Source organism: Felis catus, chromosome A1 (genome assembly GCF_018350175.1).
Source record: "Felis catus isolate Fca126 chromosome A1, F.catus_Fca126_mat1.0, whole genome shotgun sequence".
Classification (NCBI taxonomy): Eukaryota; Metazoa; Chordata; class Mammalia; order Carnivora; family Felidae; genus Felis; species Felis catus.
This window is the reverse complement of record NC_058368.1, coordinates 36501180-36525544: the sequence shown is the minus strand read 5'-3', so window position 1 is coordinate 36525544 and position 24365 is coordinate 36501180. Positions and strand designations below refer to the sequence as shown.

At 36.1% G+C, this 24365-nt stretch overlaps 1 protein-coding gene across 9 annotated transcripts in view; it reads right to left on the bottom strand.

Moving 5' to 3' along the window:
- The window catches only part of TDRD3 (tudor domain containing 3), a 162697-nt gene that overhangs the window by 104527 nt on the left and 33805 nt on the right, over positions 1-24365 (bottom strand). For 2 of the 9 annotated variants that reach the window (XM_045053902.1, XM_045053894.1), the window contains exon 2: positions 2934-3055. The exons of the other annotated variants lie outside the window; for them this stretch is intronic. The gene's annotated coding sequence lies outside the window, so the exon portion shown is untranslated. The remainder of the gene's footprint in view (positions 1-2933; positions 3056-24365) is intronic. 9 annotated transcript variants of the gene reach the window in all.

Here is a 24365-nt window from a genome sequence, read left to right as displayed (position 1 = left end):
TCCCAAAAGTCTACCTATACAAATGACCACTAACATCTCACAACTTTCATAAACAGTATCAAGGCCTTTAACCAAAGGGCCGGTGCCAGCATTGCCCCTCCAGATATTCTTCCACTAAAAAGAGACAGGAGTGTTAGTCTGACAGAACTAACTCGAGGTCATTCCTGATGGCCAGCAATTCCACCATCAATTCCCAACATCAGACCGATTCTAAGACACTTGTCAATGTAAACTACCTGGAGACAGCAACCAAAGAGCTGACTACATGTCATTAATCATTTTATAAATTCACTTCTAGAAATATTAAGTCCCTCTTTAATATGTGAAAAGTATTATGTGCATCACTAATAAGATTAGTAAAATGATGAAAATTAAACACCTGCCTTCAAGGAGTTCACTGTCTTATATACAACACCACACAATAAATATACAGTTAACATGCAGGGCCAAAATAATTATAAACAAAATGTTATAGTGCCTCAAAGTGGCTGGGGGATGGGAAAGAGTGCAAAAAAGGGAATAGTATGAAGAACGACATGAAAGTAAAAATGTGTAAAGTACCTTCTACAGGCAAAAACCTAGAATATCCTGGCTAGAAAATGGGGAAGAAATGAGAGATGAATATAGGTTGAGACCAATTATAGAAAGCAATGGTACACAGAGAGATATGGGTGGTATCTTAAATCCTGAATAAGTGATAACAAAAAACACAATTTTCAAAATTCCTATACAATGTGGAAATAGTATACAATGACTAATAAGATACTTTGCTTTTAGAAAGGCAAGTCTTTAAGATTTAAACGATCATAGGGTGACAGATAAACTGGAATAAATCTTTAAAAATAATCAAAATTCACCTCTTCAATTCTACAGATGAGGGAAAGAAAGCCCAAAGATGTTAACAGACCTTCCAGAAAACACAAACTTCAGTGACACAAAGTTAAAAAATCAATGCCTCCTGAGTCCCAGTTCATCAGTCTTTTCGTTACAACACACCATTTTTATTTATCAACTACAATCGCTAATATTAGAAATACTATACGCTCACTAACATAAGCCAATACCTACACAAATCAATTTCCTGAACAACTAGGCAATTTCACCAATACACACACAAAAAGCACAACCAGGCAAATTCAGTCAGTGAACTCCAAAATAATATATTAAATAAAAATATGCCTAGTTTCATCATAAAAGATCAGAGAACTAAACTAATAATTAAAGATTCAAAAATTGTTATCACAACAAAAATACCTAACTCTACATATATAAAAAAGGAAAAGTCTAACAAAAATTGTAAAGGCCAAAGCCATAAGGAGGTGAAAATTTGACTTGATACATGTGGAAGTCAAATATCATGTGATTTCTTTCAAATAATGCCTTTAAAAGGCCTCCTGAATGTAACAAATTCTAAAATGTGGCTGAGTCTCAGTTTCCATGTCTTACAAGTCTCCCTTACTCATCCTTCATATTTTGAAAAATCAAAGGATTTGAGCCTTACCACTACACTCCTATCAAGAAACAAGAGGCCCATTCACAGGTCTTCCCAGTAACACCTTGGTGATCCTTGTATAAATACTGTACCATTTTCACTGAAGGACTGAATCTAAATTAACAGTAACCTGAGATTTACAAATTAATCCTTTTGTTTTTGTAAACATTTAATACTCCAACATTATCCATGAATAAAACAAATAAAAAGGGATAAAGCAAATGATAAAAGTCAAATGCCCAAACTGGCTTCAAGATGCACCACAGTAACGCAGTTAACTGAAAGAACAAAACACAACATTCACCAGCCTTAATGTGGTCACTGGGAAAGAAAGCAAGTAAAAACCGGAGCAGGTGTGCCAGATCTGATCCCTGTGCACATCTGCAAGACGCACCTGGAGGGAAGAGAATTGTAATCAGTTCCCATGTACCATCTTTGAGCTCGCAAAACCCAAAGGCATAGACCTTAAAGAAGAAACAAACCCCAGAGAGTTCTTGTTTACTAAAACAGCAAACACATACATTTTTTTCCATTCTAGTGGAGATTTTGGAACAGTAACATAAAATCACTCATTGCTGTTCTGTACTAAAAATACACTGAAATACATTTTATTGACAAGCAAGGCACTAGAGGGCTAAACTTCTTCATGATACTCACAGAACAGACTAACATTTCTCACGAATTTTAACTTCAAATAATGCCATTTTAAGTCACAGTTTAATAAGTGCTCATTTAAAAAAAAGATTTTAGAAACTGCTTCCTTCATTCACAAATAGAAGACATTAACATCCCATCTTACTCAGAGTCACTTAATTTGTAATCCTGGGCAACTCTTTTCACTTTAGAAGTAAAAGCTCCAAAATTAATTGTTATCCACCAATTTGGGGAAGAGGGGATTTCCTATTCCAAATATTGAATATATATTCAATAAGAAGGGTCACACAATGTAAGTACTACTGCCAGAACCAATCTTCATTTCATGTTCAGAACCCACTTGGGCATATAAAAACAGACGTGCCCAAACTATAGTTCAAGAATCTCAATTGATAGAAAACTTTGATAAGACAAATATTATCATTTTAATCTCATTTATCTGATTGAGATAGTGGATCACCATCAATACCTCTTACTACCAGTGAGACAAAAGACAGTCAATTACCCTTTGATTCATTCCTCTGAAAGCAGGTAAAATCCTTGAGTCTAACTTATTCACTGGCTACACTGAAAATCTAATGAGGAGGACTGGGACAAGCTGAAGACTACATGCCCCATCTAAAGGGGATAGCCTTAATTCGCATCCAGGTGACTGTCTGTAGGAGGACAGGTAAAGCAATTATTGTCAGATCTTCTCATTTTTAGCTTTTAGTTTTTTTGTAAAGCAATATATAAGCCAAACAAAACACAGTTCAGCCTGCAGGTGGAACACATACTTTGTACTTACTAATCATATTAGTTTATTAAAATTATCTGCTTATTTGCTCCTGTATAGTTTCAAGTTGTCTTCCACATGCAAGTTTGTACCACAAGTGTCTCTCAAATGATGTAATATTCATGGCTGACTTCCTGTTCAAGCAGAAGAATAAAAGAACTTTCATTCAGATCACTTTGTAGGATTCTTGGAAAGCAATGCATATAATTACACATGTAATAAATATTCTTACCAGAGTTGTCTACATCAAAATAAAAAAGTGTCAAATCATTTAGCTTGGCCTAAACATTTTACTAACTAGACATATGGAACTCATCCTTACTTCAGATTTCCAGACTCCATATATTTTTTTAGGGAAGAGGAATGTTCTAATTAATTAGCCAGAAATACTAACAAGCAAACACTAAAGTTTTCTTCCCTTCCACCCATCTTCATCCACTGAAGCAATGAATGCCCATTCAAGTTTGAACTGAGACCTGAACTCCTAAAGTAATCAAAGACAGAATCAATTACTGCACATACAAATTAGGCTGATGACACAAGAAAATTCTTTCAAACGCCAATGAGAAAACTAAGAATGAAAACATTCTTCCCAAATGGATAAGAACTCAATCAAAAAATAACGGGGGGCACCTGGGTGGCTCAGTTGGTTAAGAGTCTGGCTCTTGATTTCAGCTCTGGTCATGATCTCACAGTTTGTGGGATCAAGCCCCACGTTGGGCTCTGTGCTGAGAGTACAGGACTTGCTTGGGATTCTCTCTCCCTCTCTCTCTTCCCCTACCCACTCATGCTCTTTCTCGATCTCTCAAAGTAAATGAATAAACTTAAAAAAAAAATGGACATATCTGAACACTGAATGGTATACAGCAGTCTTAACTGTCTCACAATAAAACCCAAGTCAAATGGCCTTGTGTGGTTTTTATGGTCTTTGATCTATACATGATTATTTGCTACCACACTGAGATTACTGGCCAAAATATTTGTCTAAATATCAAAATGGGAATTTTAACAAATGAATTCCTGCTTAGACACAAAAAAAAATAAAGATAACTAACTTCCAATTAGCTAAGCCTATATGTGGAAAGAAGGGAATAAAACATGAAATAATTTTAAAAATCACTTATATTAAAAGGTATCTTCGGTCCTATCAAATATGGAAGTTAATAACCTACTGTAAACCTTCAAAACACATTTAATATATATATGTGTACACACACACACACACACATTTGTAAGCTCTTCACCCAACATGGATGGGGCTTGAAATCATGACCCTAAGATCAAGAATCACACGTTCTACCAACTGAGCCAGCCAGGCACTCTGTCAAAACATTTAAAAATACTTTTAAAAACTGTCCAAATAAATGTCTCTCTATCCTCTGCCTATCCTGTTTCCATCCCCATAGTGTAAGTGGATTGTAACATGCTTGCCAAAAAATTCAGTTTTTGCTATTATATCCCAGAGACACTGAAATAACTTGCTAATTCCCTCCTCTAGGGAGGAGAAAATGGCTTACAAGTTCCTATTTATGAATACAATTTGGGAAAATATAATGTGGGCATACCTTGTTTTATTGTACTTTGCTGTACTGTGCTTTGCAGATATTGTATTTTTTACAAATGGAAGGTCTGTGGCCACCCTGTGTCAAGCAAGTCTATCGGTGTCGTTTTTCCAACAGCATTTGTGCACTTCCTACCTGTGTGTCACACTTTGGGAATTCTCGCAATATTTCAACTTTTTCACTATTATCATATTTGTTATGGTGATCTGTGACCAGTGATCTCTAATGTTGCTATTGTAATTGTTTTGGGGTGCCATGAACCACATCCATGTAAGACAGTAAGCTTAATCGATAACTGTGTGTGTTCTGACTGTTCCACCAACCACTGCTCTCTCATCTCTCCCTTCTCAGGCCTTCCTATTCCCTTGAAATCAAGCCAATTGATAACCCCACGTTGACCTCTAAGTATTAAGTGAAAGGAAGAGTCACACATCTCTCACTTTAAATCAAAAGCTAAAATGATTAAGCTTAGTGAGGAAAGCATGTCAAAAGCAGAGACAGGCTGGGGGCGCCTGGGTGGCTCAGTCGGTTAAGCGGCCGACTTCAGCCAGGTCACGATCTCGCGGTCCGTGAGTTCGAGCCCCGCGTCCGGCCCAGGGCTGATGGCTCAGAGCCTGGAGCCTACTTCCGATTCTGTGTCTCCCTCTCTCTCTGCCCCTCCCCCGTTCATGCTCTGTCTCTCTCTGTCTCAAAAATAAGTCAACGTTAAAAAAAATAAAAAGTTAAAAAAAAAAAAAAAAAGCAGAGACAGGCTGAAAGCTGGGCCACTGCACCAGTTGCCAAGTTGTAAATGCAAAGAAACAGTTCTTAAAGGAAATTAAATGGGCTATTCCGGGCAACACACAAATGATAAGAAAGTGACACAGCCTTATTGCCAACACGGAGAAAGTTTTAATGGTTTTGATAGAAGACCAAACCAGTCACGACATTCCCTTAAGCCAAACCCTAAGCCAGTCCAAAACAAGGCCCCAACTCTCTTCAGTCCTATGAAAGCTGAGAGAAGTAAGGAAGTCACAGAGTTAGTTTGAAGCTGGCAGGGATTGGTTCATGAGGTTTAAGGGAAGAAGCCACCTCTGTAACATAAAAGTGCAAGATGAAGCAGCGAGTGGGCAAGTAGAAGATGCAACAAGTTCTCCAGAAGACCTAGCTGAGATCATTAATGCCAGTGGCTACACTAAACAACAGATTTTCAATGCAGATGAAACACCTTTCTATTAGAAGAAGATGCCATCTAGGACTTTCATAGCTAGAGAGGAGAAGTCAATGCCTAGCTTCAAAGGTTGAAAGGACAGGTTGGCCCTTTTTTTACTGCCTAATGTAGCTGGTGATTTTAAGTTGAAGCCAACAATCATTTACCATTTTGAAAAACCTAGGCACCCTTAAGAATTACATTAAATCGGGGCACCTGGGTGGCTCAGTCGGTTAAGCATCGACTTCAGCTCAGGTCATGATATTGCAGTTTGTGAGTTCGAGCCCTGCGTCGGGCTCTGTGCTGTCAGCTTGGACAGTGAGCCTGAAGCCCGCTTCAGATTGTGTCTCTCTCTCTGCCCCTTCCCTGCTTGTTCTCTGTCTGTCTCTCTCAAAAATAAATAAATATTAAAAATTAAGAAAAAAAGAATTACATTAAATCTATTCTACCTGTGCTCTATAAATAAAACAACAAAGCCTGGACTACAGCACATCTCTTTACAACATGGTTTACTGAATATTTTAAGCCCAACGTTGAAACTTACTGCTCAGTTACAAAGCTTCCTTTCAAATTAATTATTGCTCATTGACAATGCACCAGGTCACCCAAGATCTCTGATGGAGATGTACAAGATTAATGTTGTTTTCATGCCTGCTAACACAACATCCATTCTGTGTCCATTCTGCAGTCAAGGAGTAATTTAGATTTTGAAGTTTGTTATTTAAGAAATACATTTTTTAAAAAAGGAAAAGAAATACATTTTGAAAAGCTATAGCTGCCATAGATAGTGATTCCTCTGATGGATCTGGGCAAACTAAACTAAAGACCTTCTGGAAAGAATTCACCATTCCAGATGCCGTTAAGAATATTCTTTTTTTTGGGGCGCCTGGGTGGCGCAGTCGGTTAAGCGTCCGACTTCAGCCAGGTCACGATCTCGCGGTCCGTGAGTTCGAGCCCCGCGTCGGGCTCTGGGCTGATGGCTCGGAGCCTGGAGCCTGTTTCCGATTCTGTATCTCCCTCTCTCTCTGCCCCTCCCCCGTTCATGCTCTGTCTCTCTCTGTCCCAAAAATAAATAAAAAACGTTGAAAAAAAAATTAAAAAAAAAAAAAGAATATTCTTTTTTTTTTAATTTTTTAATTGTTTTTGTTTATTTTTGAGACAGAGAGAGACAGAGCATGAGCAGGGGAGGGGCAGAGAGAGAGGGAGACACATAATCCGAAGCAGGCTCCAGGCTCTGAGCTGTCAGCACAGAGCCCGACGCGGGGCTCAAGCTCACGGACTGTGAGATCATGACCTGAGCTGAAGTCAGACGCTTAACTGACTGAGCTACCCAGGTGCCCCAAGAATATTCCTGATTCATAGGACAAGTCACAAGAGCAACATTCACAAGCATTTGGAAGAGGTTGATTCCAACCCTCATCAGTGACTTTGAGGGGTTCAAGGTTTCAGTGGAACAAGTAACTGTACATGTGGTGGAAATAACAAGAGAGCTACAATTAGAAGTGGAGCCTGAAGATGGGACTGAACTGCTGCAATCTCATGATAAAAACTTAAACAGATCAGGAGTTGGTTCTTATGGATGAGCAAACAAGTGGTTTCTTGAGATGGAATTTGTTCCTGGTGAAGATACTGTGAAGATTTTTTTTTTAAATCTTTTTAACGTTTATTTATTTTTGAGACAGAGAGAGACAGAACATGAACGGGGGAGGGTCAGAGAGAGGGAGACACAGAATCTGAAACAGGCTCCAGGCTCTGAGCTATCAGCACAGAGCCCGATGCGGGGCTCGAACTCACGGACTGCGAGATCATGACCTGAGCCAAAGTTGGCCGCTTAACCGACGGAGCCACCCAGGCGCCCCTGAAGATTATTAAAATAAAGGACTTAGAATATTACATAAACTTAGTTGATAAAGCAGCCGCAGGCTTAAGAGTACTGACTCCAATTTTGAAGGGAGTTCTGCTGTGGGTGAAATGCTATCAAACAGCATCACATGCTACAGAGAAATTGTTCATGATAGGAAGTCAAGTGATGAGGAAAATTTCATTGATGTCTCATTTTTAAAAATTGCCATAGCCACCCCAATCTTCAGCAACCACAGCTTGATCAGTCAGCAGCCATCAACATCTAGGCAAGACCCTCCACCAGCAAAAAGATCACAACTTGCTGAAGGTCAGGTGACAGCATTTGTTAGCAATGAAGTATTTTTAAATTATGCACATTGTTTTGGACACAATGTTACTGTACATTTAATAGACTACAGGGAAGACATAACTTCTATATGCACTGGGAAACCAAAACATTAGTTTGACTAGCTTTGTGGCGGTATTCCTCTTCCTGCAGTGATATGAAACCAAATACACAATATCTCTGAGGTATGCCTGTGTTTAACCACACTGAGTAGCAAGATTAGTACAATACCAAGGGCTAACAAAAATTGGTACAAAATTTGCTTCAGATCCCTTGGTACAGATGGAATCAATATATCCATTACAGTTTATAGATACATTATGGGTAAAAAAATCACTGAAAACAATACAAATTGATATGCCAGCAGTTAAGCTGAATGAACCCATGGGATTCTATGCCCAAATCGCTATTAAGCACAGAGAATAGGAGGAGCAAAACACTACTAAAGATAATTCAGAAGAGAACGTACTATGACACACAAAAGATAAAAATGAAAAAAAGAGGTCTTCTATTTCATTTCCATTAACAACCAAGTATCTCTTCTATCACTATAATTTTCTTTCCTTCTTTAGGTAACATGGACACCTACTATGTCAAAATAAATACCAGCGAATTCTTAGAATCTTTATTCCAACAATTAAAATAAGGACCTGAATCAACACTAGCTAGAAATTTAATTTTCTCTATGGTTTATGTATGAATGGATCAGATGAAAAAAGTTATGTATTACTTAAAGTACCACTAAAGTACAATCACCTACTGTTGATCTTAATATAGTGAACTATTGGGGCGCCTGGGTGGCGCAGTCGGTTAGGCGTCCGACTTCAGCCAGGTCACGATCTCGCAGTCCATGAGTTCGAGCCCCGCGTCAGGCTCTGGGCTGATGGCTCGGAGCCTGGAGCCTGTTTCCAATTCTGTGTCTCCTTCTCTCTCTGCCCCTCCCCCATTCATGCTCTGTCTCTCTCTGTCCCAAAAATAAATAAAATAAAAACATTGAAAAAAATTAAAAAAAAAAAAATATAGTGAACTATTTTTAATATAAAACTTATTTTATTCAGAAGTAAACTATTTTTTAAAAAGTGTTTAGTTTTATGATTTCTTTACATACACAAATGTACACCATTTCCATTAAGCTAACCTATGACATTAAATTTTTTCCACAAGTACATGCTTACACACACTCACTACACCTCAGAAAATCTATTTAATTTCTTCCACACTAACTTTTCATTTTTATATTATTCAAATAGAAACACCAAAGCAGAGATCATCATAAAAACCTTACCATTTTAAATGTAACCATTTCAGAAAATTAACCTGCATAAACAGGATGAATATGCAAAAACTAAGAAAAAAATAGATACGTGAAGCATTACAAAAGCCTTGATATACATCATGATTAATACCCATACTACTCAAGCATTTCAGTGGCCAGACAAAAATTTTTTGACCCAACATTAAACATTGGACGATAGAAATTAGAAAAAGTTATAAAGGAAAATCTTTTGTAAAGTTATTATACCTAATTTAAAAGATTTGAAAGTGTTTAAATTCTGAAACCTACATTTGTTTTTGCGAAGCACTCCCTTTAAAATACTGAAGATTTATTAGTGAATTCTGAAGATGTACTACTTGAAAACACCACTAGATGACAACCTTGCTTCACAAAGGAAAATATCATCCTATTGCTGAAAGGTATGACTCCAAAGATGTACTCCCTTTAAAATAAAAGTTTTGGCATTTGCAGGTTTTTTCTTTTTTTAATGTTTATTCATTTTTGAGAGACAGAGAGAGACAGAGTAGGGGAGGGGCAGAAAGAGAGGGAGACACAGAATCCGAAGCAGGCTCCAGGCTCTGAGCTGCCAGCACAGAGCATGATGCAGGGCTTGAACTCATGATCCATGAGATCATGACCTGAGTCAAAGTCGGACACTTAACTGACTAAGCCTACCTGGGCACCCTGGCATTTGCTGGCTTTTAAGGGGTAGGAGAGATATCAAAGAAAATAAAATAGACTATTACAATTTTAGAATTTGTGTTTGCTATAAAGATCACTCAGGATTTAAAAACAAACTTATTTATTAGTATTGGAGAGAGATCTCATAAGAAAAAAAATTAAAGAGTATCAAAAGATAATTTATCCTATGTTCATTCTTTGGAAATACTTATGAAAAATATACATAAATTATTAGAGAATAATGCTTTTTTGTTGTGGAGTAGTTACAAAGAATAACTATGTTATTTCAATAGTTGCTTTTCTCCGACATTAAAATAAATAAGCACAGCAATTTTAAGATAATAACCGTAAGAAGATAGTTGACAATAAATTATAAACTTCTATTTTTTAAAACCCATTTTTAGATATTAAAATATTTTCCCCATACATAAACCAACCTATGATGATGACTAACCCTGGAATGCTTATTTGGTATAAAAAAGTTATAACAGCTGAGCAAGTAAAATTTTATAAGTAATTCTTGTGAAATCCCATAATCGATATATTACAAAGAATAGTGGCAATGGGAACCTCACCATGTTATTATTCGTTTTTGCTAACCAGACCTTCACATAAATTTAAAAGTATAAAATGAACCCTGGATATTTTTACTTTCATCGGAGGTTATAATTTATATCCTTCATCTAATTCAACATTTTCATATTTTAATTCAGAAGCAGAGCTGAGGTTATGTTTTAGTAACTCATATTTTAAAATGTAAGAGCATTTGATATTGCTGTCATCTTTTCCTCAGCCCAAAGGTGACAGCTATAAAACTACGTATTAGTGGAAAGCCTCGCTTTAGGCCCGATGCCCTGTGCGTGGACTGCTACAATAGAGCATCAGTATCTGCGGAGTTCATGCTGAGGACCTCCCAGGATTAACTCCGGGAGACTGCACACTCAGTTAAGTCTGTATAAGAAAGGTTGTTTAAAAATGTAAGATACCACAGCAAAAACTAGCAGGCATTTTTATGAAAAGCTTGGAGAGACTGCCATCCGATCTGTGCTGTTTAGTAAGGCAGAACTACACGTACATCTCAGCCTCACCCTGTAATACATGTGGAATCCCGGCCAATTGAATCTTTCTGCACCTCAGTTTCTACCCCCAAGGAATAAAAGAAAATGGAGATAATGCTGAAAATGTTCATTCACAGAGTTGTTTTCAAGAATAAAAAGAGAAAGAACTAGCAAATGCTTGGTATAAAGTAGATGCTAAGTAAATAATATTTCTTTTTCCTTCTTAAACACTATACTCTTGGTGTTTGTTCTGGAAAATATTTTCGAAACATGATATTCAAAGATGCCCTCTGGGTTCTTAGAAGAAAAAGAATGAGAATTGTTAAACAATAAAGGGAATTTCCTCAAAAACTACAACTAATAGTCAAGGTGTGTATGTTTCTTTATAGGAAGACTCAACTCCATATTTCTAACATATTACTGACAAAGAGTTCATTGAGAATAGAAGGAAACTGTTAGGAAGATGGAAAAATTTTATTATTTAATTTTTTGATATCTTCCAATTTTGCATATATGAATAAATATATATAGTTTGTAACAAAAAAATAACTCACTCCATGAGACTGTGCAACTTATTTCTGCCCCAAACAGAATTTCCAATGCAAAATAAATACATTGCCATCATTTTTGCCCAATCTGCCATTTACGTCAAAATATAAAACAATGATGTCAAGAAATATCTGGTGAGTAATAAACTTAAAATTATATTGTACAGAGAGTTATAATTATAATAACTAATCTTAAAATTAGACACTTTATCATTTACTTATAATTTATTTAAACTAATACCATTTACTTAAAACTTTAAACAAAAATCTACTTCAATTGTCATAGGCAATTATGGCAAATACCTATTTGTAATATATGTAATCATATTTTTATCATCTTTTAGTATAACATTTCTCCATAAATTAAAGTGAAATGACAATGAAAGAGGTCTAAAATAAAAGAGTGTTCACTTAAATATGCAACCAACTTAATTAAATATTAAACAAGTGACTTATTTGACCAAACAGTGAAACAGCCCCCATACACACACACACACACACACACACACACATATGTATGTGTGTGTGTGTGTGTGTGTGTGTGTGTGTGTATCTTAGTCAATAAATATGCATTCTAATTTTCATTTTTTTAATGTATCTTACACACAAAATGCCTTGTGTTGATCAAATTTTTGAAACTGAAAAGCTGTAATACAAAGTGTTAATTTTTAGCTTGGAAGACATCATTTAAATATATCCTCATATCTCTTTGTAGTGGGCTAAATGGTGATGCCCAAATGTCCTAATCTCTCGGACCTGTAAATATGTGCCTTTATTGGAAAAATGGTCTTAACGGATAAGTGAAGGATCTTGAGATGATTATCTATGAGGGCCCTAAATCCAATGACAAGAAAACTTAGAGGAGAAAGGCAGAGGGAGTTCAGAAGCAGATACACAGAGGGAAGAGACACAAAGAGGAGGAGAAGGCCGTGAGACAATGGAGGCAGACACTGGAGTGAGGAGGTCTTAAACCAAGGATTGCCAATAACCCCCATAAGCAAGGAGAGTCAAAGAACTGATTCGGCCTCCAGAACTGCTTGAGAGCATAATTCTGCTGTTCTAAGCCACACAGTTTGTGGCAATTTGTTACAGCAGCCACAGCAAACTAATACACTTATTATAAATTTAAGTAATTATGTGGGAAGTACTAGTTAAATTCAGTAAGAATACATTTTTGAAAAATAATCCTTTAGATTAAAATCTACAAAGAAGCACGTTTTCTATTCAAATTAAATGCCTTCATTAGCTATTCCTGATTAATTCCTTGTGTGAACTTGATTGACTTTTTAAGTCTATAAAAATAATAAAATACAAACTGTAGAGAGGTATAATAAAAAGTTAAAAGTGGTCCTCCCCTAATTCTTCTAAAAAATAAACACTATTAACAATCTTAGGTATATATAATCCCTGTAATATACATACACATAAATAAGAGTGGAATTTAGAAGAAAATATTTGTTTGCTTATAAAAACAGAATCATTTTATACAAAAGTTTTGGCAGTAAATCTTTGTATTTAAGAATATATCATGGCCAACTTCCATTTTAAGCATATGGATTTCCCCATTTCATCTTTTTCAATAGACCAAACTAGTCCCTTCCACATAGGAGCTATACCATACTTTAACTATTCAGGCTGTTACGAACTTTATATTAACAATACTTCCTTGGGGCTCCTGGGTGGCTCAGTCGGTTAAGTGTCCGACTTCAGCTCAGGTCATGATGAGTTCAAGCCCCACATCAGGCTCTGTGCTGATAGCTCAGAGCCTGGAACCTGTTTTGGATTCTCTGTCTCCCTCTCTCTCTGCCCCTCCCCCTCTCATGCTCTGTCACTCTCAAATATAAGTAAACATTAAAAAAAAAATTAAAAAAAAAAACACAACACTTCCTTGAGTATCTTTGTAGACATGCAACAGAGGACAAATATTAATATTTTATTCAAGATATTTCTAAAAGTGGTGCTGCTGTGTCATATGTATTAGAACAGAAGAAAAGAACTTTAAGCTCTAAAATTATGATTGTGCTTTTGGAAATACTTAAATGTTTTAATAAAAATGATTATTTATAAATAATTTCTAATTTTAAGAAATCTTACTTGATGAACAAATATCCCCAGAGAGCTTTACAATTAACAAGGCACTTTCAATGACTGAATAAGAATTTAGATAAATGACATGATCCCTCCCTATGCTCTCTCAGACTCTTGAGTTCAAGTTGACATATTTGACTCCTGGGATTTCCATACCTATTAGGGGAGTGTGTGTGTGTGTGTGTGTGTGTGTGTGTGTGTGTGTGTGTGCGCGCGCGCGCACGTGCGCGTGCACGCTTGCGTGTGCTGTTAGTGCCATTTAAAAAGACAGGAATCAGGGGCATCTGTGGCTCACTTGGTTAAGCGTCCAACTCTTGATTTTGGCCCAGGTCATGCATCGGGCTCTGCGCTGACAGTGTGGAGCCTACTTAGGTCTCTCTCTCTCTCTCTCTCTCTCTCTCTCTCTCTCTCTCTCTCTTCTCTCTCATCTCTCTCTGCCCCTCCCCTGCTCATGCGCTATCTCACAAAATGAACCTAAAAAGAAAAAAAAAGAGAGGGATCAATATATGATGTCTAAAGTACCAGTTCTAGGTATGATGGAGTAAGAACCTATTGGCAGTATGACACCCTCAGTCCCCTGCAAGAAAAAGCTGAAAACAAACAAACAAACAAACAAACAAAAATCAACTAAAGCTACTACAAAGTGAGCAGAAAATACTGGGAAATGCATGCTCACTTGGATGTGGAAGACAGGGAGCTACAAGCACCTTATGGTCTTTGGTGCTTTAAGCCCAGGTCAGAGTGCAGTTCATTGGCAGTCCAGAAGCAAGTGTGCACAAGGACATATCAACAATCTTTCTGCTCTGGGGAACAGAAAAAGGAAGTAAGGAAACCAGGAGCACTGAAGGGTGTGGGAGAACCAGGCAAGAGACAAACCCAGAAAGGGGATCTATAGGCTCTGTCTACCCACCTCTCTGACAACCTCTGAACAACCCATGTGCAGAAAAGACTCATGGCAAACCAGCTCAAGACAAAAGATTTGAACGACGAATGGAATTGCTGCACAAATGAAGAGTCTTCAGTTCATGCCCAGCCAAAAAAAAAAAAAAAAAAAAAAAATGCCATCTACAACTTAGGAAACAATATCATCAGTAAAAAGCAACGGAACCAAAATCTCCACCACTTAACAACCCATAATACCCAGAAAACAATCCAAAATGACCAAACATACAAAGAACCAAGGAACCAAAAAATAAAACACATTCTCTAGAAAAAAATAAAATTTATCAAATTTGATCCCAAGATGAACCAAATGTTGGAACTAAAATATAAGAACATTAAAATAAATGTTATAACTATTCTCAATTAAGAAAAAATGCTTTCAATGCAGAGAGATGATGTTTCAGCAGAGACAGAAACAATTAAAGAATCAAGTTAAAGTTCTAGAATGGAAAACTATTTGTGAAATAAAATGGAATTAACAGCACGATAAGCACAGTGGAAAAAGTTAAGTGAATTATAAGACAGATGCTGCAACATGTCTATATTTTACATAAAGTAGTACATTATTAACAATAAATGCAGTATGAAAAGTTAAGGATATCATATACTATACTCCTTAGGAAAACCACTATAAAAATAATGCAAAAGAGAAATGATAGTACACAAAAGTGTGTACATGACTGTTTAAAGCATCATTATTTATAACAGCAAAAACTGTAGGATCCCAAAAGTCCATCAACTGATAAATGGACTTTATTAAAATTGTAACATACTTATACCACTATGAAAACAAACAAAATAAAAACACACATAATGGCATGACTGAATCTCAAAAACATGATCTCAAGTGAAAGAAGGCAACATACAAAAGACTACACGGTGTGATTCCATTTAGATGAAATTTTAGAAAAAGCAAAATTATTGACAGAAAGCAGATCAGAGTGTGCTCAGAGTTGGGGTGAGGAAGGGTATCAAATACAAAGGAGCTGAAAGGTGAAAAATCCATTTACACAACTGCATATATTAAAATTCCATCAAACTGCACTCTTAAAATTGGCAAGTTTAATTGTATGTAAACAATACCTTAGTAAACATAAAAAGGGAGAGACATAGAAGAGAGGAACCAGAATTTCAGATAAGTTTGCTAATTTATTAATGATACACAGAAAGTAGCAACACTAGACAAAACAAAAGCCTTTGAATCCTTAGTCCAGTCTTTACAATAACCAGAGCTGCCTCACAGCTTTTTTGTTATTGGAAATAATAATACATTCAAAATATAAAACTTAGCAAGATATGAGCCTAAAATTAAATACAAACAGAAATAAATGATCTATATGTTAATTAATACTGTAACCACACCAAAATAAACTAACCAAGTAAACAAGAAATTAAACATTTAAATTAAACATTAGAAACTCTAAACAAATCTTGAATTCTAGTAGGTTTCTTTTTCCACAGTGATGTAGCAACTCTAAAACTACTCTGAACAAATGAGGAAATATACTGATGATGTTAGGAAGTCAGGGTTCTCACTGTTGGAGAAGGGAGATACAAATATAGATGGTAGACGGCTAGAAATAAACCTCTGGTGTTGTACTAGAAATAGAAGTTTCAGGATAAACTCATGATTTTATATTTATATATCAATGTATTCATTCTCATGTGTGTGGATTGTCCAGAAACAGCACGTGTCATGTAATAGTTACATCTTCATTAATTTCATCACGAGAAAAGCCTTGATATGACTCTTAATTTTAAAAGGGCAGTAAAAGCATTTTTTATAATATCTGACATATAAAAATCAGGAACTACTACAGATTATAAAATCTGAACATTTATAAGACAAGGCCATCATCTTTTCCAGTAAAAACATGCTTCCCACACAAGATGTACACATGAAAAAGATGATATTTAATCATATAATAGTAACAAATAACTAAATATGTACATTTCTATTAAACACATGTTAATAATAATCCTAAAATGAATAAAAGTCAAACTGGCAACAGGTAAGGGTATTTGGGGAAGTATTATTTTAAAAACATGTCTATACAAAAAACTGTACATGGACAAAATTGTATTTTGTGAATCTATTTTTTTAACTTCCATAATTTAGAAAATATGAAACCCATATTTTGGCAGTACATTCATCCTGCAGGTAATGTTAAATAAAGACTCAAACCTTGTTATTTTATCTGTCAAAAAACCTGAAACTTCATTGCCAATGAATATAGACACAAATATAGTTTCTAGTGTGTGTAACAGCACTCATGTAAATCAGGTTGCAGAAATTAGGTTACAAGAATTTGGACTTTTACAGGACCAAAAACACTAACAAAACTTTTTTAAAGTTTCTTTAGAGCTAATTCAGTCTCCTGAATTATTTTTTTCCTTCCCTCAGCAAAATTTTTATTTGGGACTTATTTGGCACTACAAATAATACAAAGGTAAAAGCTCAGACCCATCTTGAATAAGTCTATGGTCCAGGGAAGCGTGGGTGGCTTAGTCAGTTAAGCATCTGATTCTTGATTTCGGCTTAGGTCATGATCTCACAGTTTGTGAGTTCCAGCCCCACATTGGGCTCTGCACTGACAGCGCAGAGCCTGCTTGAGATTCTCTCTCTCTCTCTCTCTCTCTCTCTCTCTCTCTCTCTCTGCCTCTCCCCCATTTTCTCCTTCTCTCTCTCGCTCTCTCAAAAAAAAAAAAAAAAAAAAAAAGAACAGTCCATGGTCCAGTGAACTGGTAGACATGAAAACAAAAAGCTATAATAAAAAGAAACAAAACTGTTCCAATGTACCTGGTATGAGTAAGATGAATGAGGCAGTTAAGTTTGCATGGAAAGATCAGCGTAGGCTCTTAGGAGAAAGTGGTATCATCAACTGAGATTAGAAAGAACACAACTAATTATCAGTCATTTCTGTGAATGGTAAACCTTGCATGAGTGCAAAAAAGATCAGAGTTGTAAGATAGGCAAATTATAGTAGTCAAAAGTATGTTCTATATGCAAACTGTAGCATCAGTAATACATTCCACAATTGTGAGGTTAAACTGGCATACAGCATCATAAAGTCTGTGATAAGTAAATAAGGTATTATTTGTTAATTTTATACCTTTCTCAACTCGCAGTTTTCTTATTTGACAAAGATGAAATTTCTTACATCATCTACCTTAATAAAAGAAGATCTCAGGGCACCTGGGTGGCTCAGTCGGTTAGGCATCTGACTTCAGCTCAGGGCATGATCTCATGGTTCATGGGTTCAAGCCCTGCATCGGGCTCTGGGCTCACAGCTTGCTCAGAGCCTGGAGCCTACTTTGGATTCTGTGTCTCCTTCTTTCTCTGTCCCTCCCCACTCACAGTCTATCTCTCTCTGCCTCTCAAAAATAAATAAATGTAAAAAAAAAAATTAAAAAAAAAATCTCACTTATAATTGAGCCATGTTAATACAATTCTAACGCAATTGATTATTGTTCTACAAAATCCAGTAGATCACCATTTGCCAAAACAACCAATCTCAAGACCAAATAAGTCTGGCTATTTACCATATTGCCTTTTAAGAAAGTCATAAGAGAAGCTAACCTAAAATAGTAAATGATTTGAAAAGTCCTACAATCAACAACCTGTTTGCTTTTCTATTTTTTTTAAATACAGAGTTAATTAGATGAGGGAACCTAACTTTGCCATTTAATTCCTCAGAACATCCATACACACACACACACACACACATACACACACACATATATACATGAATGGTTTTTTTTTTTTGAGTAGACTTCATGCCCAGTGCAGAGCCCAATGAATTCACGACCCTGAAACCAAGACCTAAGCTGAGATCAAGAGTCAGACGCTTAACCAACTGAGCCACCAAGGTGCCCCAGAACATACTTTATATTAACATATTAGTATGAGGATTTAACACTATTTGTAAGTACCCCTAAAAGTCTCAACATAGTAACGTGTAGTTCTGCTCAGTCACAAATTTGAAGCACATCTGCTGAATGGCTGCTTTACAGGAATGAGTCACAGAAGAATTCTGCCAACCACCACATATCCACGTCTCAGGGCAACTTTTCAATACTCTACAGTGGTATTCACAAGGAATCAGGCCATATCCTTCACCGATACCAGGGGTACACTGTAATCCTTGTAACACATGGAGAACATATTATAGCACCATAGCTATTTTCTTGTATTATAAAATGAAAATATTAAGTGACACAGTTATATAAGTTAGGCCAATGAAACTCGGGATGCTTTACATTAATATATAACAGCAGCTAACACTATTTAGTATGTGTTATGTGCTTACACCGTTCTAAGTGCTTTGTGCATATGAACTTATTGAGTCCTCACAACAATTCTATGAGGTATATACTAGCATTATTCATCTTACAGATAAGGAACCTCAAATACAAAGAGCTTGGTGAAACTTGCTCATGGACACATAGCTTACAAATAGAGCTGGCATACTAATCCCAGGAGTCTGGCCCCAGTTTATACTCTGAGTACCTACACTAAACCCAGAGTAAAAAAATGTCAAAGTTCAAAACCTGTGTGACCTGAGATAAGGAACTCACATTGCTGTCAGGTTAATCACATATAAACTAAGAGAATTAGAAGAGATCATCTTTAATGTCCCATCTAGGTCTGAGTCATTAAAGACTTCTAAAGCCAAAATATACCTTCTTCAGCTTCCAACAACTAGAGTTCCACCTTTCCAGGCCTGCTGCTCCTTTCCCTCTGGTTCTTCCACCATCTCTCTGAAAGGACCTCATCATGCCACAGCAAAACTTGAATTTTCACGTTCAGGATAATATTGTGAGAAGCCTTGCTTTTGGGGAAAAAAAAAAAAAAAAAGGTACTTTCCTCAGACCTCTTCTTTTTCTAACTCTCATGTGGATCAGCTAGGAATGTTTTTGACTGCATACAATAGAAAATCAGACTGGGGGAACAATATTAAAGTCTGAGACACTGACTAGGAAGCTACTACATCAATCCAAATCAGAGATGAAGATAGCCTAGAACAGGGCAGTGACAAGGAGGGTATAGATAACCAGCAAGAGGCAAGAGGCATTTAGAGATGAAATTCTATAGTGGTAGCTGGTGAGTCAGGGGAAATAAGGAAAGTGAGGATGGATGGTGAGAGTTAAGAGTGAGAAGCAGTTTTGGGGGAAAGATGATGAATTCAGTTTGGGGCAGGTTGGCTCTGATGTGTCTGCCAGACAGCCAAATGGACATGCCTTGTGGGCAGCAGACGTTAAAAGAGTTGTCTGAGCTGCAGATAAACAGAGGAATAAGAGGAAGGGGGAAACAGTAGAGGGGGAAACAGTAGAGGAGAAAACTGGCTGACATTTTCTTACTCCTCTGTCCGTACTCGATGGCATACACTCGAACTGTGGCAGCCAGGTGTTTGCCATATAAAACAAACAAACAAACAAGTAAAAAGACAAGACAAGACAAGACAAGACAAGACAAGACAAGACAAAAGAAAGGAAAGGAAAGGAAAGGAAAGGAAAGGAAAGGAAAGGAAAGGAAAGGAAAGGAAAGGAAAGGAAAGGAAAGGAAAGGAAAAGAAACATATAATAGAAGGTTTTTCTTTAAAGAAGCCAGAGTCTCTTTGGGAAGAACTAAGATAGCAAGTACAGACACTGAGTACCAGGGAATAAACAAGTTCATCCCATTCTAGCATTTATAGGTCCTAAACTGAGTTATTAAGTAATCCATTTTGTCACTCCAGAGCAAAGCCTTTCAGAAAGAGTCCCTCCCAGGTATACAGTTTTTCTCCTGGCTCATTTTAAAGTAAGAACTAATAACCAAATACCAAAGATAAATGGGAAAAGTCTATAACATGAAACACAGACCAAGAACTACGAACAGAAAAAAATGGCACTAGAGGAAACAGAAATAATTCAGAAGAGGAAAGGATCTCTGATTACTTCCCTTAGAGTCAAAAGATCAAAGAAAAACAAAACACCATGAAACATATTAAAGCATCCATAAAAGAAGACTCCATAAAAGAGCAGAGTGTTATAAAAAAAAATATTTTAAAAAGGGGAATTCCTAGAAATTAAAATACTTGTCAAAATTAAAAACCCAAAAGCAAGTTTGGAAAATGTCTAGGAAGTCTCTCAGGAAGTAAAACAAAAAAATACAAGATAAGAGAAAAAAGTAAAAGAACTACTGAATTGTTCACTTTCAAATAGTTAATTTTAAGCTTTGTAAAGTGTACCTCGATAAAAATCATTTTTTTAAAAGGAGAAATAATTGGCTAACATAACTTAAAATCAAAGGTTAACTCTTTCAAGTGTCAGGCATGACTGGATCCTGGGCTGTAGATTACCATTCTGAAAAGCTCACAGTCTCCAAGAAAGAATAATGTAAAACTAAAGCCCCAGGATGCAGAGCACTCAAAGAAAAGAAAAACAAAAAAAACACAAAAAAAAACAACAAAAAAAAAAAGGAAAAATAGCAAGCACTTGTTTCAAAACCATGATTTTAAAAGTTAAAAGTTTTAAACATATTTCCCACAACCCAACCATCCCACTCTAGGTAAGCAATCTTGATAAAAATCTGAAACACAAGTACAAAGAGATGCAGCATATAAGGGTGCTTCACAACACTTTTATAAGAAGAAGCATGAAAATCAGAAATGACCTAAATTGTCAATCTGTGTGGGAAGGAATAAAAAAAACATGATATGCAGTACATTCACACAGTTTACTACTACATAGCAATTAAAAACAAACTATATTGACTCACTTAAGAAATGTGTATTGAGGCCCAGCCATATGCCAGATACTGTTCTAGGTGCTGGGGATTCCACAATGAGCAAGACAAAGTCTTTGCCTTCAGGGAGCTTACAAATAGATGTTTGTATACCAGCATGGACAGAGGACAGAAAGAGTAAGATGTGAAACAATAACTACATAAATTCTTAAATTATTCACTAAGCAATCCTACATATTATTTATGTACACATAAAGGTCAATGTATTCTTTAATGACCTTAAAGAATATATGCAGGGATGCCTGGGTGGCTCAATCGGTTAAGCATCTGACTTCGGCTCAGGTCATGATCTCGCAGTTCATGGGTCCGAGCCCCGCGTTGGGCTGTGTGTTGACAGCTCAGAGCCTGGAGCCTGTTTTGGATTCTGTGTCTCCCTCTCTCTCTGCTCACCCCCCACTCGCACTCATGCTCTCTTTCTCAAAAATAAATAATAAGCATTAAAAAAAATTTTTAAAAAAGAATATGTGCCAAAATCATAGTACGGTTGCTTCTGAAAAAGGAAAGAAGGAGATATGACTAAGATATGAGTCAAAGGGAACTTCTACCTGAGACATCTTCTTTATCAGGAAAATTTTTAAATTTTTTTAAATTGCTTTATTTACTGCCAAAAAGAAGAGAACTTAAAGACAAAATCCAGACGGTCAGACACATATCTAAATAAAGGTTGTAGAAAGAGAAGAGTATTGAGGAAACTGGCAAGGAAAAAATATAAGAGAATTTCCCAAAGCTAAAGATACAAATAATGAAATAACCTAGTAAAAAAGTTCCCAATACAATAAATGGGGGAGGGGGGAAAGTACCCAGATACTTAACTGTAAATTTTCAAGATACCAGGGATATAAAAAGAGGATTCTAACAAACTTACAGTCAGCAAATAAAAAGGAAGAAGGAAAAAGGAAGAAGAAATATGAATGAGGCTGGCATCAGACTTTTTCTAATTAATGCCTTCAAGAAAACGATTTCTACTTATAATTCTACACCTATCCAAAATATCATTCAGGTGTGAGGGCAAAATAAATATAGTTTCAGACATGGAATGCCTAAGAAAATTTACTTTTATCCATCCATTCATAGCAAATTAAATTACATAAGGGTATGGCCTAATAAAAAAATGGAAAAAAAACTAAGAAAGAAAATGGAACCAGAAAGTGAACCCAATACAAGAAAATGATAAATTGAAATCTCAAAAGAGAGATGCACAGCAGAACTAAAAAAAAAAAAAAAAAAAAAAAAATTCACTTCAGACTAGAAAAAGGAGGAAACACTTCAGAAGGAGCTGCCCAAGGTGGGAAAAACAAGGAGAAGAAGGCATTCCTCACATGTGATTATTTTTGTTTCTCAACCTTACATATTAACACTTGGGGTTGGGTAATTCTTTGTTGTAGAGGGCTGTCCTGTGCAGTGTAGGATGTTTAACAGCATTCCTAGGCTCTAGATGCCAGTGACACTCCTTGAGTTGTGACAACCAAAAATGTCTCCAGACATTACCAAATGTCATGGGGGTGGGGGTGTTGGGAAAACTGCCATTGAGAACCACTATCTAAAAGAACTGAAAAATAGATAAAGCAAGCAATGTAAAAAAAGTAAATAAGTAATAATGGCAAATAGAAACTCCAGGAAGTACAAAAAACTATATAAGAAAGAAAATATCAGAGCTATTTACATGATTTTCTGTAAAGAAAATTTACAGTCACAATAATAGAAACACTATGAATTTAATTGTGGCCACAGTGTCAGCCAGTATAATAGCTATGGAAGACTTAATTATGGTTACATGACAAAATGTACATATGATCTATCTTGACACTGGAAAAATACAGATAAGAAGTGGGGCAAGCGATAGGCTTCTAAAAAATAACATTAAATTTATTAGGGAGGGTAGACAAGTAGTAGCATAGGCTAAATATTCATCTATCCCATGAGTCAACAGATAAATATAAGAAAAATATATACAAATTTAAAATTTATAAAGTCAAAACAGCTTGATAAAGGCTTATTATTCTCAAGGAGGAAAATAACCATCAGAAATATTTAAGAATTAAAGTAGGATGGGGGAAGGGGAGAGACAGAGGAGCAGGAACTACGGTTTTCATTGTTAAGTCCTTCAGTATCCTTTGGTGGTTTTTTTTAGCTATAAGCATATAATACTTTGATATAAATTTTAGGCAATTGATAAAAATCAATGAGTATAGGAGTGCCTGGGTGGCTCAGTCGGTTGAGCGACCGACTTCAGCTCAGGTCATGATCTCAGGGTTTGTGAGTTCGAGCCCCGTGTGGGGCTCTGTGCTGACAGCTCAGAGCCTGGAGCCTGCTTGGGATTCTGTGTCTGCCTCTCTCTCTGTCCCTCCCCCGCTCATGTTCTGTCTCTCTCTGTCTCAGAAATAAATAAACATTAAAAAAAAGTAAAAAAAAAAAAAATCAATGAGTATCTGGGGTGCCTGGGTGGCTCAGTCAGTTGGGCGTTTGACTTCAGCTCAAGTCATGATCTTACAACTGGTTGAGTTCGATCCCCATGTCGAGCTCTGTGCTAACAGCTCAGAGCCTGGAGCCTGCTTCACATTCTGTGTCTCCCTCTCCCTCTGCCCCTCTCCCACTCATGCTCTCTTTCTCTCAAAAATAAATGTTAATTTTTTTTTAAATCAATGAGTATCTTTTATAAGAAATATTATTTACATAAATAAAAACAGAACAGTATCATCAACCGTTCATATACTGAATTTTCACTGTAATCTAATCTTATAAATGCTATAATAGAACCATTGATTAAATTTATTCAACAAATATTTAATTTAAAAAAACCTACTACAAATTTTGAGTAAGTTAAGTGAGTAATAATAAGTTAAATAAAAGAAAGGTTTGACCATATGAGCAATGAAAAGATATTCTTGAATTAGGCAGTGTCCTGATTAAAAGTTCTGCTTTAGGTAGACTAGTCTAAAAAGTATAAATAAATTCTATCACACAAGTTTAAGTGCAAAGTAATAAGAATGTGTGTGTAGAATATGATAGTAATCATCAGAACAGGCAGAAAGAAACAAAGATGGGGAGGGGATAAAAATGATGATGATGGTAATAACAATTATTATGACAATGACAAGCAAATACTGTACCTTTAAATGCCAGAT